The sequence below is a fragment of the Centroberyx affinis genome, unplaced genomic scaffold (genome assembly GCF_046629955.1).
Source record: "Centroberyx affinis isolate AG114_WGS23_722 - 3 ecotype Tasmania unplaced genomic scaffold, CSIRO-AGI_Caff_v1 ptg004114l_1, whole genome shotgun sequence".
NCBI lineage: Eukaryota > Metazoa > Chordata > Actinopteri > Beryciformes > Berycidae > Centroberyx > Centroberyx affinis.
The window spans coordinates 240,204-259,662 of record NW_027281890.1 but is presented as its reverse complement, the minus strand read 5'-3'; the positions used below and the strand labels follow the sequence as shown (position 1 = coordinate 259,662).

Genomic DNA, 19,459 nt, shown 5'->3' with positions numbered 1-19,459 from the left:
TTGCCTCACAATGACAGTGTTGCAAGGGCTCAAGGGCTCCCTAGACGTCTTCGCTCCCTTCCTCTCTCTCTCCTTCTGCTGCTCTCTCCTTCCTCCTTCTCTCTTTCCCTCTTTCTTTCATTCTGTCCATCTCCAGCTCTCTGAGTTACTGTCAGAGCAGACAGGGAGCCATGCCGCATCATTAAGCGTCTCTAGCAGTACAGTCTACGCTCCAGATGCAGAGTACAAGGCTTTTATGTGCTGTGGCTGCTGATGGACTGTCTAATTTTCTATTAATGGAGGCAACACAGCCTCATTGCTCATTAAAAATGAATGGAGACAAGCTCTCTGCACTGATAATTACACATACAGACACCTGGGTATGGTCGACCCTGCTTAATCCCAACAACAGTGGCTACTGGGTTCTTAGAGAGACACAGACAGGGAGAGAGATGATCGATGGACAGACAAAAAAGGGGTTGGCAACACAGAAGTACTTTTACTAGTAGAATAATAAGGCCAGGGAAAGGGATATTTCACAGCTGGCGTGAAAGTCCTACCACAGAATGATTTATCTCTGGCCATGACAGAGAGATAAGGATATCAGTATATTAATGCTTCAAAGCAATAGAAGCAATAGGATTTGAGGATAAAAGCTAAAAATAGATCAATTGAGCCTATGGGGGGCCTCACCAATACAACCCAAGCTTCTTCACTTTGGAGTCAACATAGAGGGCTCTATTTTCATGAGTCAGTGGCGCATGGAGCAGTTAACGGCGAATGGCGCGTGGCACACCTGTGGCGCAGTTGGAATCATGGTGGGATTAAGAGGAATACATTATCAGTAGGTGAGGCAGGGGCTGGCGTCATGAATCAAATCACATCTTTTCCTTCCCTCTAAATGCAGTGCGCTCTGCACCATGGCACTCAATTTGGTGATGGAGAGACGAGGATCCACCACTAAAGCTTCTCTGAGGAGGAAACTGATGTCATTGTGCGGGAGGTGCAGAATTGCCACAGGTGAATATACGGCACCTTAAATTAAATTAGACTGGGAGGAGATAGCACATTTGGTTTCCATGTTGCTTTGATCCTAGGAGAACCGTTGCCCAATGTAGGAAAGGTTCAGTGACGTTACACAAAGCCAAACAAAGGTTGCCGGTGAACTGCAGGAAAGTTTGGCTATGGGAGGGAGATCATCCACCAGCCAGTCCCAGACATCTAGGGAGGATGCAGCCGCCTCCACAATCCCCGTCAAAGTGCATACTGACAGTTCTTGGATGAAAATAATTCAACCACTGCCACATGTGTATATAGAATGAATGAAAAATATGGGGCGCCCGGTGGCTCAACCGGTAGAACGCATACCATTAAGGCAAAGTCCTAATCACAGCGGCACAGCTTTGAATCCGGCCTGTGCCCTTTGCTGCATGTCATCCCCTCTCTCTGCCCTGTCTTTCCTGTCAATCTCTACTGCAACTGTCAATAAAGGTGAAAATGCAAAAAAAAAAGAATGAATTCAAAATGTTGCATCTTATTTTTTCCTGCTTAAGGGATTTATTTCAAAGTCAAATTGGCCTACATATCATCCACAAAAAAAGATTTGGCAAGCTTTTGAATAGGATCACATCGCTTGGTAGAGTCACAAAGATAGAACAGAACATGACTGTGTCTTGTGCCATGCGCTGCTGACCTGGTCTGAGCATGCAGGTGGCACAAACTCAAATCCCTGTAATCCTTGACACCAAAATTACGCTGTGCTGCCTGATCGTTGCTGACACACCCCCTACTGCGCCTCTCCTCCCACTTCAGTGCAGTCAAGTTCATACCGAGTTACCAAAATACCAAACGGGCACAGGTGAGAAAAAAAACCTGTGTGTACCCGACGAAAATGCCACTTCGCCACTTTTGTCATGAAAATAGAGCCCAGAGGATCATTCATTTTGATAAACATCAACATTAGTAGAGGAAGAGGAAAGGGTAATACTGATATTAGAGATGATGGTTTTGTTCCAGCTATGCAACCATGGGACTATAGGCATGTTTCCCTTCACACAACATAAGAGAAAACAAGATAGAAGAGGAGAACAAAAGCTGACAGGAGAATGCATAACAACAACACACAGAAGGCGAAAAGGTGATATAGAGAGAATGAGAGAGAGAGACAGAGAGAGAGAGAGAGGGGGAGAGAGAGAGAGAGAGGGAGAGAGAGAGAGAGAGAATGCAAGGGAGAGAAAGAGAAGGTTAATGATGGCTGTCTTAGCCTCCATAAAACTACTGTATGAGGGTGCTGCCATAATGCTAAAGCAGGCAGGTAATTAACTAAAACGCCTAATTAATTCTAATGAAAGAGAGATGCAGATGAGCGAGGCAGAAATATGAAATGATGACAGTAAGAGAGGAAGTGACAGTGAGATTAAGAGTGAGTGAGGGAGTGCGGTGATCAGTGAGTCGGGGCTGGCTGGCATAAAGCACACAGCGGCACGCATTCAGCCGTGCAAACGTGACTGTTTGTTCAATTACAGCTAATTTATGTTTACACAGGAAAGCGGAAAGAAACCTAAACAGGGCCAAACAGCCTCCAGGGCCAAAGCTATTAAGTAAAGCAGCCTTTTTTATTGATTGGCCCGCATATTAAAAATGCAGCCGCCATCAAGCCCTCCTGTTTAACTATGCTCACATTAGAGGCAGAGACACAGTGATAAATTGCCTTGGGATGACGGGAGATACCTGTTCCTGATTCTCTGAACTCTCTCCCCAGATGACACACTTCCACCCAAGCAGGACTGTTCCCCGGCTAAAAGTGCTGCGCCATCGCTCGGGCTGAATCACAATTAAACAGGCAAACTGTTTAGAGCTCATACATAAATCAGCTCTACAAAAATACTTGAACTGACTCGTACTCATGCGTTCACACTAAGAGTCATTTATCAAAGTCTGTGCATGGGCAATACACAATATTGATTTTTATTATTTAAAATTAAGATTTTGTTATTTGGCCTGTGGGGGTAGAATAATTATCATGTTTTTCTCAATAGTGTGAAATTGTGTTTATGATAAGCTTTGCTGAGGCTAGATTGAAATGAATGCAGCCCAGAGGTGAACCCATTCTAGAGATACTAAAGCTCACATTTAGTTTAGTTTAATTATTTGTGCAGTCACATAATATCAATGTGAAATGATACATTATAGTAATAAAATACAATGAAAAAGAAGAGAAAAAATACAGATTTGTGCAGGTGAGATTTAAAAACGCTGGAAGGTACTTATAAAAACATCACACCTCAAAAAATGACAAACAAATACACAACTGAATTGGATAACACAAGGTGAGTGGCAACACAAGGTGGAAAATGGCATAACAACAACAAGATGCATTAAATGATGATAGAAAGCCCTGATGCAGAAAATGAAGTCATGGGGGAAGTGAGAGTGTGCTAGTGAGCGGGAGGGTGTGTGTGAATGAGTGTGTTAGGGTGTGTGTGTATGTTCAAAGACAGAAAGATAGAAGTCGTGACAGAGAGAGAGGGAGAGAAAGAGAATTTTTCTGTGGAGTTACTGAGGGAAAACTTCAAGCAGCATGGTTCATCAGACAGGTCCTCAGACTAGATTTGAGATGGTTGAAAGACGCAGATTCATTGGCAATGTGAGTGTAACTAGGCTCCTCTATACAATATGGATTGTTATTATTTACAATTAAGATTTTGCCATTTGACCTGTGAGGTTGAGTAATCATCAAGTTTATCTTAGTGATGTGAAATTGGAGACCTGACAGGTAGGTTGGACTCTGGAAAGGTGCAGGATGTTAGAGTATGAACCTGTGAATTCAGATGCAAGTAAACTTTGAAGGGCAAGGGAAGGGGTTCAGGTTGATGCAAAACTCGTTGCCTTGATAAAACATTCTATTTCCAAAAGTTCAGCTAGATCGGATTATTCCCCCACTGACGCCTGTGCGGTTTTGAACTCATGCAATGGTTTTTGAATGGGCTTCATAGGCCTGCTCAGTCCTTCAACTATCATGAAAACGTTCAATTCAGGTAAATAAAATAAACAGCAACAACAACCGCCTCCTCCTCCTCCTCCTAGTCCACAGGAGACAAGGAGGAGAAGAAGTCAGTTCAGACTATGGAGATGCATGAGTGCAGCATAATGATTCCCAGCAATTGTCACCTTGTGTATCATAATGCACATATGATGTTGATTTACTAAAGGGAAAACAAGATAATAAGAATGACAACAGAAAGAAATGGAAAGATAGTTACTGCCTCCTAGCACAGATGCTATTTTAAGATATGGAAATTATGTTTTGATGAAAACATAGATTTCCAGGATGTATAATATTCCTCTCATTCAACAAAACACTGAATTATGGAGATGGTTATTCAAGCAATATCACCTTATCTGCAACCAAAGCACTTCAGTTCATATACTGCTATTTCCATTCTGCCTGTGAAGAACCGTAATGACTTCTCTCTACAGGACTGAAACACTTTGTGAACAACAGAAAGAAAGAAGAAAGCCTCAGACATTTTCCATCACAAAAATGTCTCAATACAAATTTCAGCACAGCACAAAAGCAGACATCCTTTTTCAGGTGGAATGTATTCCTTTCAAAAATGTTTGTTGTACATCACATATGTCCGTCCTTTCAGCAGAAGATGACAAAGATGGTCAAATAAATGGCTGTTCATTTTCCTTGCCACAACAAAATATCTGAGATCAGTGAAACACAAATCAGGGGACAGAAAGCTTAATTGCCTGGATCTCAAAGTAGAGCCCATCAAATTATAAAAAAAAAACAACACATGCAAACACATACACACACACACAGACAAACACACACACACATGCATATACACGTGTACGCATACCCAAAAGCACTGACTGTCAATTGCACAGATGAGAAAGATAAAAATCCAAACGTGTCAAAAGCTCTGTTGAAGCACTGTAGCTGCAGGGTTAATTTGTTGGGTTTGACTGTGTGCCTCCATGCATGGATGTGTACAAGCGTGTGTGTATGAGTGTGTGTGTGTGTATGAGAAAGCGAGAGAGATAGAGAGAGAGAACGAGAGAGAGAGAGAGAGAGAGAGAGAGCGATGGCCCGGTCCAGCCACTGCTCTGCGCCCCACAACCACGGGTGACAGAATCTGGATAATTTGTCATATTCATTATTCCACAGGCCATGAATACCAAGAGAGAGAGAGGAGCGAAAGAAAGATGCAGACGGCCGGCCAGCCAGCCACCACAACAAGCCCTATTTACCCTATCACACAATCTGTTAGCACTGACAGATTACCCCACATCACTGGGCCCAACATTAGTCTTTGACAGCGCACACTTCGCATTGTTTCCCCCTCGCTCTCCTCCTCTCTCCCTCTGTCCTCGCTTCCTCGCTCTCTCTCTCTTTCCATCTTTCATGCTTGCCCGGGAATCCAAGCAGTTTCATATTTCCATTAGATGGAGATCAGGACGTTCTAACATCAGGTTTGACACGGGACATAAATAGTTATTACAGATGAGGAGAGGCGGTGCGCAGTGTAGGGAAGGGTCTTGACTTACATACTCCCCACCCCCAGCTCTGCTTGGGGCTGTAAATAAGTAAACAGTAAACAACGGGGCTCTGTAATGATGTCAGGCTGACTTATGTACCCAGCCCTTTTTAATAAAGGATAATATGGTGATGAAGCATCACCTGGGCCATGGAGTGATAAACATCACTGACTCAAAGCTTATTTTGTTGTACATGTGCCGTATTCACATGCATGCTCGCATATGGAAAGACACAGCCACAAAATGGACACACACACACACACACACACACACACACACACAGGCACAAGCACAAGGATGATAGGCAGATAATAAGATCAGACAGGAGCAGTGAAATGTTGTCATACCTATGCAGTCAAATGATGGTACGGTGCCCTTCTAACCCAATGTGCCAACCTCTACCCCCCCCCCCCCCCCCCCCCCCCACACACACACACACACACACATACACACACTGCTGTTGATGACATCATGTTGGAGCACTGTCAACTTTCACTTTCACTTTCCATCACTCCCAGCCAACTCCCCCCCCCCCCCACTCCCTCTTCCTTCCTCTCTCCATCTCCCTCCCTTCCCCCCTCCCTCCCTCCCTCCCCAACCCGTCTTTCCTTACCCCTCCCAACACCCTCCATCCTGGGAGACAGGCAGCTCCACCTGGTTCATTATGTGTCTTAGCGTGAGCGCTACCCTCTCCCGCTTCGACCTGACTGCCTCCCGGGGCGAACCCGATCCTCCCCGCCCCTGAACCCCGCCGCTAAAGTCAGTGGTTCACTCCTCCCAGGACAATGTCAGGTCTGCTGTCCATCTGTCACGGTAAGACCTGCCAGAATCACACGTACAGATCCACCACATATAAAGAGCTGTACGGCTCTGTGATATGACTGGAGCAATCACTGAACCTATTGCTTAAGCATGAAATGAATACAGCACAATTGCACTGACAAGCCATTGTACTGTAGCTGGTCTAAAGAAGTGGCTGCAACATAGCGCACATGAGAGAGAATTTGTTCTGCCTTGGCACAGCTACTGTACGATGTTCTGATGTTAAAAATAACCTGCTGTAAAGGTGGTGGAAACGCAGCCTATTAGATAAACTTCAAAACAGATTCGAACCATTAAACCCGTCCATACTGTTGCTCCAGCACTGAATGCAGATGCTTATTCATTTATTCTGTTCCAAACCAAGTATGAAATGAAGGTGCCAAATTGTGGCCAAAGGGAGAAAGAATTGCTTTAACGAGAGTACATTTGGATCTCGGGCATATCTTGTCTGAGTGAAAGGAGTAGCAGTAGGGGAATTGTGTGTGTGTGTGTGTGTGTGTGTGTGTGTGTGTGTGTCTGCCGTGTGGGTGTGTGAGCATGTGTGGAGTGCTGTGCTTTGCCAGGGAGCCCACTGCGAGAGCACAGTCATCTAATCTAAGATCAAGCAGCCTTGGACACCTCCTCACTGGCATCCACTGGGAACAGGATGGAGGGCTGGACTCAAAACCCATCCATCCACATCACTCGTTCCCTCCCTCCCTCCTTACATATCTCTCTCGCTTCTCCATGTATCCCTTCGGTACTTCGCCAATTCTCCTTATGCCTAGCTATACCATTCCTCAACATGTTATTCTATATCTGTCCTTGTGTCTTTTAGCCTTTATCTCCGTTTGCATACTAACACACTAGATATGCATTACAGTGAGAGCATAACTGGATTAGAGTCTCTTGAGGTTAAATGTCTTGTATGTGTAATGTCAGTATAATGACATTATCACAACATACACAAAGGTTAAAAGAATCCCAGCAAACCTTGTGATGCATCCCAGGAGACGGCCTGAGCTGCTGAAGCGGCGGCCTTCATGCGAGGCCAGGTACATACAGTAGCAGCTGTACTTGGTATTCTAGACTTAGGCCTGACGGCGCTTCAGAAACAGGGCTCAGATCACGTTTGACTCCCGTTGATGGACCACGAATCAGATGAGTTGCCATTAATGATTCACACTGGGTCTGGATTAGCTGGAGGTTCCTGGCAGATAAATGAGCCTATTTTCTGGTTGCTCCAAGGTTAGCGAGACCTCGGCAAGCGCGCTCCTGGGGCTAGCTCAGCCCCATCATTACGGGCCCCAGCTGGTAGCTAAGTTACCGTTCTCAACCCAAGGCATGCCATTCATCCATTTGAAGACAGAAGGGCAGACGGAAAGAGACACAGAGTGATTCATAGATACTGATTTGGCTCCAAGGGCCGGAGCAAACGAACAAAGCTTATGAAGCTAGTCGTCGTGATCAAAGCTCTTTTTTGTTTACCGCTGCTCCCCGACCCGTGGCCTATTCAGCGATTCTGTCAATGATCATGTGACACACACTTGTTCCTCCTTTACTCTTTCATCATTCTATCTTGTTTCTGCTCACATGTTTTAAATTAAAATGAAGATGGTTAATATCATTTCTTTTGGCTGATTTTACACAAGGCACCTGCAGTATGTCTTTACAGATATACACACAGACTCCTACACATATGCATTTAAGAGGTCAGAATGTGGGGCAGTTTGGGGTTCAGTGCCGTGCTCAAGGGGTGCTGGTGGGTGCTGGCGGGCACAATAGATACTGACTGGTCATACTGGCTACCCGCCAGGCATCAGCTCACAGCTGGAATACATCGAACAAACAACCATTTGGTAGCCCTTCTACCTCAAGGCCAGCCTCACCTCTGACCTCCACACCTCCTCTGCACCTCTCAACCATCTGTGCTCCATCCATTCCCTCATCTGACTGTACATATTAATGCGGTCTTCTCTCATTTTTTAGCCCTCTACTCCCTCCTCCATCTACCATCTTTTCTTCATTCCTCCACCTCCATCTCTACCCCTTCTGGGAAATCATTGTTGATCACTTCTTTCATCTAATCCCCGCACCTTTTCCTCTCCTCCCCCACCTGTCCATTTCCCTTATCCTTCTGTGACAGACTGGAGAACCCTCAATCAATCTTTCAGTTATTCATCAATCCTCTTGTCTTCACTGATCAATCCCATCCACCTGATCCCATCCCCTTTTTCCTCTACAGCCCCCTTTTTACTATTCCTCTCCTTTATTTTCACCATCCTGTCTGTCCATCCTCCTTTTTCTCATCTTCACATGCTTCTCATCTACCATTTGTTTTTTTCCTCTCTTCCTCCCTCCGTCCCTCTACTCACCTCTACTGTCTTCCCTCCCTCTGTGTGTTCTGTTAAGGCAGCATTGGATCAATCTCATGAATAGGTGGGCTAGCCACAGGCATGTAAGCTGATGGCTTATACTCTCCTCCTACCGCCCCCATTAAGACACACACACACACACCTGCCACTTCCCACACAAACAGAGTCTGACTAAGACTCAACACAAGCATGCCCACGTGTGCACACAAACAAGCAAACACACACACACACCACACACACATACACACACACACACACACATACACACAGGCGTCCATTGTGAATATGAAGCCCATTTCCGCTGTATAGGCTAATTCCCCACTCAGATCAGATACCTGGTATCCATTGATGTGGGAGGAAAATAAAAGCAGAGATTTGGAGTGTGGTAATTCCATTTCCTTTGCACTCCATATCTGTGCTCTCAGCAGGGGAGAGTGCCACAGGGGAGCAGTAAATAGAGGGATGTAGGCCTAGAAATGGTCATGAGTGGCAGTGATGGGTACGTGACCGGGTGTTTGAGAGAGATGAAAAGTGCTTCAGATAAAAAGATGAAGGAGGAGTGAAGGTGCAGTGGGAGACTCCAAGAGAGTGCTGAACGTGCATGACAGAATATAGTGAGGAAAAAGGCAGCGATATACAATATGTTAATATCAGAGGTAAAACGGAAGGATAGAGGAGTGTGTGTGTGTGTTTGTGTGCGCATGTGTCAGACAGTCAGTCAGTCAGTCAGTCAATCTGTCTGACTGTTTTAATGTCTGTGTGTCTATCCTTTGGCCCTTGGGGGATGAACTGCTGTCAGTCCTGCTGTTGAGACAGCCTGCACCTCGGGGCTCAGCCAGCCCATCTTATTCACATGAGCTGACCTAAAAGACAAACTAAATGATGCAGCTTGCAAAGGGACAGGAGTTGGGGGGAAAAAATTATGTATGAGGGTGTATGTGAAAAGGGGAGGGACAGATGTCATTGAGGGTGGGGAGAGATTGGGGTTAAAGACAAGATGAGGTTGAGGGCTTGAACCCAATTACCTGGAGCAAGGAATGAGGAAATAAGAAGCTAGATTAAGAGGAATAAATGAGAAAGCAAAAGAATGGCAAATCTGAGTTACCCGATCAGAGAAGCAGAGTCTGAACGGTGAACTGGTGCAATATGAGAATCCCACTCAGTGTGATCTTCCCATAGTCTAATCTCTCCAAAGGTACAGTAGCATGTGTTTCCAACCCTCTCTAACTCTTTTTACATAATCAGGGCTACTTGACCTACCATCTCGCTCTGCGCCTCCTCACTTACACAACTCTCCCACCTACGACTCTCTACATCTTTTATGTCCAAGAATCATGGAGTAGAGAGAGGGAAGAGAGAAAAAGGGAGCTACAATACTCTAACGCCCAATATATATAGCTGTCTGCTGCTGCTGCTACTGAACTTATGAGTAATTCAGGGAGTCAAATGCACATACCCATGTTCAGAGCCCACTGTACAGCACATTAAACCACAACACTGCAAATTGACTTGTCATCCCTGGTTGAATCCCAGCCCTTTTTTTGCAAAGATTTATTGCAGTGCTGTAGGAAAATCTTTTTAAATATAGGAGACAAATTTGAAGAAATTTCCAATCTCTGGTGGATTCTCTAATTCTTTACTGCAGTCTCCTATCGTATCCTCTCCCTCCCTCTTGCACCTCTCCTCCCCTCTTCTCCTTTCCCCCCCTTATCATCTGCAGGATAACATCACTTCTTCTATGTCTTTTCAACACTCAAGATGTTACTGATACCAAAAATAGTTCTTTCCACCTCCCACACACCTCCTCGGTGCAAGGGCTCATTGGAGCGGGTCAGGGGTGAAAGTCAGCCCTCGTCAATCTGGAGGCTTCTGTCAGTGGGCCGCCTGCAGACACTCCTCTGCCAACCCTGCTCCACCAAATGACTCCGCCATGACAACCCCGTACCAATCAAAAGCTCTGGTCTTGTGACCTCCCCAGCTACCTGCAGCACCAGTGAAGGTGAGAGACAGACAGATTGATTACACAGCCGGTGTCTAGGTCATTATACAGCCTTGTCTACCCTGTGTATCTCTTCATCTTTCTACTTCTCTTTTCTTTATGTCCCCCCCCCCCCTTTTCTCTCCGAGAAGCCTTCGACCCCCATTACATTTTTGGTAAATGACATGGGAGCCCTTTGCTATGAAAAGAAAGGTGATGGCAGAGGGAGAAGAAAGCAGGGTGGGGGAAAAGAGGAGGTGTGAATGGAAGGAGGAGAAGTTAGAGATTAACAGAGCCGCTTTCAATGGGGTCTGTAACCGAACTGAATGAGCTGGCAGACAACAGACAGGGGGAGTGAGAGAGAGAGGGGATTGCAGAGGACAAAGTCAAAGACAAAGAGAGGAAGAAACAGAGGATGAGGCACCAACATACTGCTGCATATGCAACATATGTAATTTGGTTGCAGCAGTGATGGTGGTGGCGTGGGGTTGGGGGTGGTTGAATGTCTTTATCCCTCTTTCTCTCTCTCTCTCTCTCTCTCTCTGTTGCTCTCTCTCTCTCTCTTTCTCTGCAATATGCAATACTATGTATGTCAGATGCTATTGCTACCACTGTCATAAAACTGCCACCCCTGACCTGGATCTCTTTATGGACATCATTGCTTACACACACACACACACACACACACACACACACACACACACACACGAGTTGTGCAGAGTATACCATAAATACTATAATTTATAGTATTTCTGTTCCAACAGCTCAACATCAAGGCAGCACCGCCTGCTTTGAAGAACAGCCTACCGCTGGGATCAGTAGCTGCGATCAGTATGACTTTAACTTACAATATCTGCTGGAAAAATTAGAAAATAATATTAGTAATCACTCTTTGATTCCTTGTTGTGAACTGAATGCTCACACTGAGCAAGTCAGCTTTGGCACATTATCCCTTTCTTCCTCGATATGACTGGTGTGAAATTAATTACTCCTGCAGTGAGAGTTGGGTGTCGAAGGGAAATGATGAAGGGGATTATTTTAATGGCAACAAACCTCCCAACACTCGCACATGCATACACACACACACACACACACACACAAACATAAACACACATACACAAACAATGCGCAAACACACATTTTTCTTCTGTTGGAAATGATCATGGGGATTGACTTCAGTAAATGGTTTGAGTTCAATTAGACTCATCTTTAATAGGCCGTATTAATCTAAAATGTTTTTCCTTCAGAAATTCTTTGTATTTCTCTATGAAGCCTTTCAACGCTTGCAAAAAACAAACAGAAAAAACACCCAGTGTGTTTGTACAAAACACACGTATTATAGGGTATATCATTGATCAGTGTGTGTGTGTGCTTGTGTACTGTACATGTTTCGATTATGTTGCCCTGTATGCACTCATACTCATATAGATTGTGTGCGTGTGTCTGCATTGGTGTCCATAATTGCCTCCTTTCTTTCACGTATAGTAGACTCATCAAGTCTGTCCATCCCCATCCTCTATGCCGATAAATAATAGATGGTGGCAGTACAGTAGGAATGCATGGGAGACAGAGCTGTGATAGATGAATGTTTCATGCTGCCACGGCTTCATTATATGGATGTCTGAGGTACCTCCATGCCCGTCTGCTGCATGCATCAACAATGGCACTCTGTCAATGTCTTGTGCATGTTTCATGTGCATATACCCTTCCCCACTACCTCATCTTTTCCCCACCGCCCTTCCATTCTCCCCTCCCTCCGCTCCTCCCTCTTTATAATAATAATGCACAGATACAGAGTCATGTGTGTGTCTCTCAGATGTTTTATTCAGCTGTGTCTATGATCAGATATTGTATTCTACTGCCTTGACCTGCTGAAGTCGGTAAAAGGCCTGGATCTGCAGCCTTTGATATATCTATCGCATTTTATTGGCTGCTAGCATTAAGGTTTTATAGATTTTGTGTGTGTGTGTGTGTATGAGTCTGTTGGTGCATATAAGAGTTTCAAACCAGAGTTTTACCATTTTAACGGGCTCACGCACATTTTGGGAAAACAAAAAACACGCACGCTTAACATCCACAACAACATATGCCCACACTGAAACTGCAGTAACAAGGGCCGATATATGCAGGCAAAACTGAGAAGAGACTATTGATTTTGTGGAGGAGAGGAGGCTGATAACGGATGTGAGAATTTGTCATCCAGGGAGAGCCTCAGAGGGAAATGGCCAGTGCAATCATCAGCACAGAAGAGCCTGTAGGGAGGCAGACACACACACACACACACACACACACACACACACACACACACACACACACACACACACACTTCCTTATAAAGACACAGAGGGACAGGATGCTTGGCACAAGACAGAGATACTAACAAAACAAATAGGGAGATCAGCCCTAATGGAGAAGGGAGCAAACATCCAATTTGTCTCAGACACACACACGCACACGCACCAACCCAAACCTCAAAGCAAAAGCTGACAAAAGGAGCCCGTGAAAGCCAAATGTTATCTGGAGTAACAGTTGGTTCTAAACCACCTGTGCTACACATCATATACACACCATCATATATATGCTGTATACAGCCATGTGGATGATAATCTCAAGTGTGACGAACGCAAACGATGTCCAATTATAGCCACAACAGGTGTCTGATGTGGAAGGAGGGCAAACAAAGTGAGTCACCATTTATAAACCAGATGCTCAGCGTAGAAGGAAGAATAGTTTGACTCCTCCTTGCTTTTTAAGAGAGGGGAGAGTGACAAAGAGACAGAGAGAGAGAGAGAGAGAGAGAGAGAGAGAGAAATACACACAGTAGCAACAGTGTTTTATCAGGTCACCTCAGTAATTAAACACATACAGCTGTGGTTACATGAGCGAGTGAAAGTGAGAGTCACAGAGAGAGAGAGAGAGAGAGAGAGAGAGAGATAGAGAGTGAGAGAGAGAGAGAGAGAGAGAGAGAGAGAGAGAGAGAGAGAGAGAGAGAGGTGATAATGAATAATGAAACAGATGGAGAAACATCATTGGAGCAGATTTGGGATTAGAATACACTGAAAATGGAGTAGAGGCTGAGGAGGGGGATCTTCACACTCTACCACTGATCCTCTTAGGTGGGAATCTCTGCTGCTGCAGCTCTATGTGTGTGTCTGTGTGTGTGTGTGTGTGTGTTCGTGTTCATAATTATGTACTCAACACATAATTCTCATTTACAGCCCAGGGTTACCACGGAAACACAAACAGCCGAGGAACAGATGACGTGTTTAAAAATACGACACCTAAAAAAACGATCACACCTCACCTTCGTGTGTGCTTCTCACATACACAGCTACCGTGTGTGTGTGTGTGACTGGGTGTGTGTGTCTGTGTGTGTGTGAGACCACAGAGTGTATGTTCTGCGCGGCGGTGTGTGAGAGTCGGGCTGTGAGAACGTGGAGGAGACAGGTGGGGAGGAGACAGAAGGAGGGAGAAGCGTTGAGGAAGGGGAGATAATAGGAGGGAGGGAGGGAATGATGAAGGGAGTGTGGATGGTTTCTATTTTTAGCCCGGCTGTGTGATACATGCCAATAGGTGTTCAAACCACAGACTGAGAGAGGTGAGACTGTGATCCTGTACATTTCTACATTCCACAGTCAACACTGAAATGGTATCTTTATACGCTATCATAAATAATGCATTTCCATATAGATATAACCATAACTACTATATTTTGGTCCATTTGTCAGATGAGAAACTGGGAGATAGCTTTTGCCCTGAAATATTCTCTCTCCCTCCCTGGTGGCAAAGGTTCCAAGCATCAATAAAATTAAGTATATTGCATGTGTTGAAATTAAATTGAGTGTGCTAGGGCAGCAACAGTAAAATAAATAAATAAATAAAAATAACATTCATATCATGATAAAAATGAAATCAGGATTATATCCATAAAGCCATTCAATCACTTGTTAATCCCAAAATGAGTGGGGTTTGGAACAAAAGACCCAGAAGTACATACACACACACACACATCGGAGAAGGATTAAGTGACATCGATCAATAAACCCCAATCGCAGAGCAATATCAAAACATCACAACAGTAACGGATCCAAACAACATGATCGGCACTACACCCAGTCCTGCGGTCGAACACCAGTATGAGCGATGGCATAGAGAAGGTCAGACCTGCTGTGGCCAAGCTATAATCTAAGATGCGGCTTCCACGTTTGGTACATCTTAATCTTTGTTTGTAATGCTGCGGCGCAGGAGCCAAAACCACTTATTGAATTGCACGGCTATCGCATCAATCACCCTGTGCTGTGACCAGCCCCCGCTCACTAAAGCATTTATCTGATCATCCTCTCATAAATGGCCTGATGAATAGCGCCGTTCTCGGACTTTGGTCTGATCATAATTGCATCTGTCTCCAATCAGGACTCTCTCTTGTCCCCTTCTGTCTCTGCATCAGTCTGCCCCTCTCCCTCTCTCTCATATGCATACGTATGCATGCATGCACGTATACATGCACGCAAACACACACGCACACACGCACACACACACACACACACACACAGGTACACATACATTCATAATCATGCACATACACTCACACTTGGAGCAGTAGAGCCCTCAATAGTAGCCATCTGTGAATTTCTAAAAGCATTTGGCCAGGTTCTGGGTATCAGTCTGCTTGTCCATGGGGTCTGACCCAAATCTGTTACTGTTTCCCAGCATGCCTTCTGTTTAGAACACACATCAATGACCTCACGGCTGGAGACTGGCGCGCAGGCCAAGTTCACCACTAAGAGCTGCTCTGCTGGGAGGAGGAAAAACACACACGCGCACGCACACGCACACGTACACACACACACGCACACGCACACGCACACACACACACACACACGCACAAACTCAAACCTTCTACCTCTCTGCTGTCTCTTCCTCGTAACATTAGTTAACTCCCTGTCCATCTTTTCTCTCTCTGGTGTCCTCTTTGTCTCTCCTGACTTGATGGTCAATGGATTGCACTCTACAACCTGAGCTACACCAATTGTATATTCTACCCTCAACCTCCCTGCTTTCACTTCCACTTCAGGTTTCTCCCCGCCTCCCCTCTCTTCAAGTCTTTCTCTGTCTCAGTGGTGGTACAGGGTGCTTTGGTCAAACTCACTGTGGGTGCGGTAAGCCGGGATAAACAGCCATGAGAGGTCAACTGTCCAAGGGTATGAAGGAACGAGATAGCTAACATTTTACATGACATGACTTCAAGGAGTAAGCTCAGCTCAAACTGTTTTATGCTGCAGGAAAGAAACAGGTAACGGTTAATTGAAAGCGTGAACGTGCGATTCACAATCACAATTCACACTGCTAATTATAGCAGCCCAGGCCTCATCTGCATCTGTTTAAAAGTCACAGCTCCCCTATGGTACAGCTAGAGCACAGCCACAGAAACACGGAGCGAGACACAGCAGGCCGACAGCAGAGCTGACTCCATCTCTGTCGCCTCTCTCTCTTTCTCTCTCTCTCTCTCTCTCTCTCTCTCTCTCTCTCTCTCGCTCTCTGTCTGTCACTCATCCTCCTCTCAGTCTCTTCTCTCTTGACAATTTTGTTTCTGACTTGCTGGCTCATGCATGCATGCAGCTCATCAAGTCCACTGCCATCCCGATGACTACAACTCACGGAGCCATGGACGGGACAGCGCCCAGAGCCCTGCCTGGCCAAAGTGTGTCTGGCCAGGGGGAACTATGGGAAGCTGTTGTTCCACTTCCAGCCACCTGCTGCCAGCCTAGTCCACCTGGCCTGCGAACATCCATCATGGTCTGAAGCACTAGCCTACAGCATCCATCACCACGGCCTGATCTACATCCACCCATTAGGCTGCCGCTATAGTCGCCGCTCAACACTGATTAGCCACATTGGTAATGGGAGTGGATAGGAACCTGGATAGCATGGACAGATAAATCCCCAAGGCTGGTACAGGAGTTTTAGCCATGCAGACAGCTCACTGAGAATGCAAAGTGTTTGCTGTAGTGGAGAGAACCGGGAGACAGTGTGCAGTGATTCAACTGTAAAATAAAAGGATAGTTTTCTTTTTTTCAAAATGTCAATATGTTGTGCGGCGAAAGGGCAATAGCATCTGTGTTTTTCTATTTCTGATAAGTATCCCCCAGAGATGCAGAAACAAGCCGAACATGTTTTAAATTCTAATGTGTCTGAGCCATGGGGGACGGTGTGCGATCAGCAGTGAATCCCTTCAGAGAGACATACAGCTAATTCTCATTCTACCGGAGCAGCGGAGGGAAATTTCTATATTAACTTTCTAGAAGTATAGGCTCCACCGAGAGTGTTTATCTATTCATTACCGTGAATTCTCTCTGAAATGTAACAACCCTCTGTGAAATGCAATTAAGTCGCACACCATGTTGTTCTGTGTGTGTGAATGTTAAAGGGACTAAGATCGAATCAATGGGATTTATATGTCCTTGTGCTTCATCCCTCTCCTCCTCATCCCTTACTCTCTCAGTATTAATAATGAACGGCGGAGGATTTTCTCTTTCACCTCACAAACATGCTGGGGAGATGAGATTCCCCTGCTGTGTGTCTACACATGCCCAAGGCTATTGAGCAGAGAGCAGAAACTCTGATAAATTAATTGTAATAGAGCCTGGTTTGAGATGATGTTGTATGGAAAATGTTCCTCTGCACTGCAGTGATACAAGATACTCACTGCACATAGTTATGTTCAAAGTCACTGTGTGTGTGTGTGTGTGTGTGTGTGTGTGTGTGTGTGTGTGTGGGTGGGACATGCATGCTTGTGTAGGTCTGTAAGGCATTGTAGTGCAAGGATGGAAAGGAAATGTACCAGTTTTACCACAATATAATTAAGTCAGAATATGCAGAGATGGAGATTTTACACACAAGCCTTTCCACAACATTATAATGTAGGTGGAGAGAAAACAGAAAGAGAATGGAAAGTTAGATGAATATCTGAGGGAGTGAGGCAAAGAGAACGAGAGACAGAAGATAGAGGAAGATGCAATATGTAATAAAGAGAAACAGAGAGACGGAGAGAGATAAGAGCGCTGATCAATAAAGTGAGATAGCATTTTAGATTACATATTGCAACTGATATCTGAAGAGTTTCATTTCAAAATAAAATCTCTCGCCATTTATAAAAAAGTGACACTGACGGCAAAATGATTGATGGCGCAAAATTAAAACAAATTACAATGCTTTCAAAGGATATTAAGGAGGTGAAGTTCTTGGTTGCCGAAATGACACTTTTACAGATTGGATCCTCTGTATTTTAGGAACAGCAACTGATACATTTCAGATAGTGATTTTTGTCCTAAATTGGATAGCTTTTAGTAAATTGAACTAAATAGAACTTTACAGAGAGACTAAATGTAATGACAGCTCCTCCCTTCCTTGCACCCCATCTGCCCACCTCATGTTCAGTTAATATCCTATTTCCAGTATAGATCTCCTCTGAGGTTATGTCCTATCCACTGAATACCGCAAAAGCACTTGTGTCTCTGCACAGATACAAGATCGATCTTCCCACACGGCACACGTGTTCAGTTGTCCCTCATATGTAATACCTGAAGGGTATTGTCCATGTATACTGTATCAAGGTTATGGCCCATCTTCCCTAAGCAGCTCAACTGGTTTCCTGATGCTACTGTACATTCAACATGATTTGTTATCCGCAGTAAAGTGATACCTTTGACGAATCCCCAGCCTTGAGAACGGTCTCTAAATCAATATTGCATACCAGCTGGAAATTGGATGAACTTATGAGCTTCTGTTTTGGGCATGTAATTGATGTTTTGTTAATTCAATACTAATAAGATTAAAACATAACGCAGCTTGTCGCCTCTGAAATGAGGCTGGTGAAATCTCTTACTGAGCGGTAGTGGACCATGGCCTTGTGAGAGAGGTGGAAGAGGGGTTACTCACAAGACGGGTTAGGAAATTGAATTAATATTGCCACTAGTCAACCTTTGAAGGGAAAAAAAGGCTTACTGAAATCTATTAGTGATGTTAAGCCGTGACTTGACTTTTATGCTCTTCTCAGTGGTTGGTGCTGTCAGCTGGCACATGGCAGTATTAATCCCTCAGCATGGGTAATCCCCCAAAGAAGTTTGCGTGAGAAAAAGGTCACTCTCAGCTTTGTGAAGGACACATCCTATATCCATGAAGGGACCAGACAGAATGGCAACAAATAGTAGAGAAGTCTGTAATTCATATTCCCTGCCTCAAAGAAGAGCTGCACCAGGTGTTTCACTGGAGCTCAGCACTATAATATAGTATGAGCATTGGGAATGTTAAATTGTGGAGTTAGAAGTGCGCTTTTATATACTGCAGCAAATCAAACATCGTGGCAAGAAAGCTTTAGTAAGATCATCCTCATAGCAGCCTGTCAGGGCACAGAGAAAATGTTTTAATGAGGAGAGGAGAGGAGAGGAGAGGAGTCAGTAGGACGTAGGCAACCTAATGCACACACACACACACACACACACACACACACAAACACACCAAGGCAGGGGAACAGCTCCAGAGACAAGCATTAATCCCCACAGATTTAGTGTTGCAGAACAATTGCTTTTGTCACCCTGGATAATCAGCACAGAACACAGTTTATGAATTATAGTATGCCAAGAGAGAGAGCGAAAGAGAGAGAATGGGAGAGACAGAGAGAGAGAGAGAGAGAGAGAAGAGAAGATGCATATGTGTTATGTGTCAGCACGAGAGAGTGAGAGAGCACAAATAAATGGAACAATGACGTCTACCTATT

At 44.8% G+C, this 19,459-nt stretch overlaps 1 protein-coding gene across 1 annotated transcript in view; it reads right to left on the bottom strand.

Moving 5' to 3' along the window:
* Positions 1–19,459, bottom strand: part of kcnd3 (potassium voltage-gated channel, Shal-related subfamily, member 3) — an 81,603-nt gene that overhangs the window by 52,551 nt on the left and 9,593 nt on the right. The gene's annotated exons all lie outside the window — the stretch shown is intronic.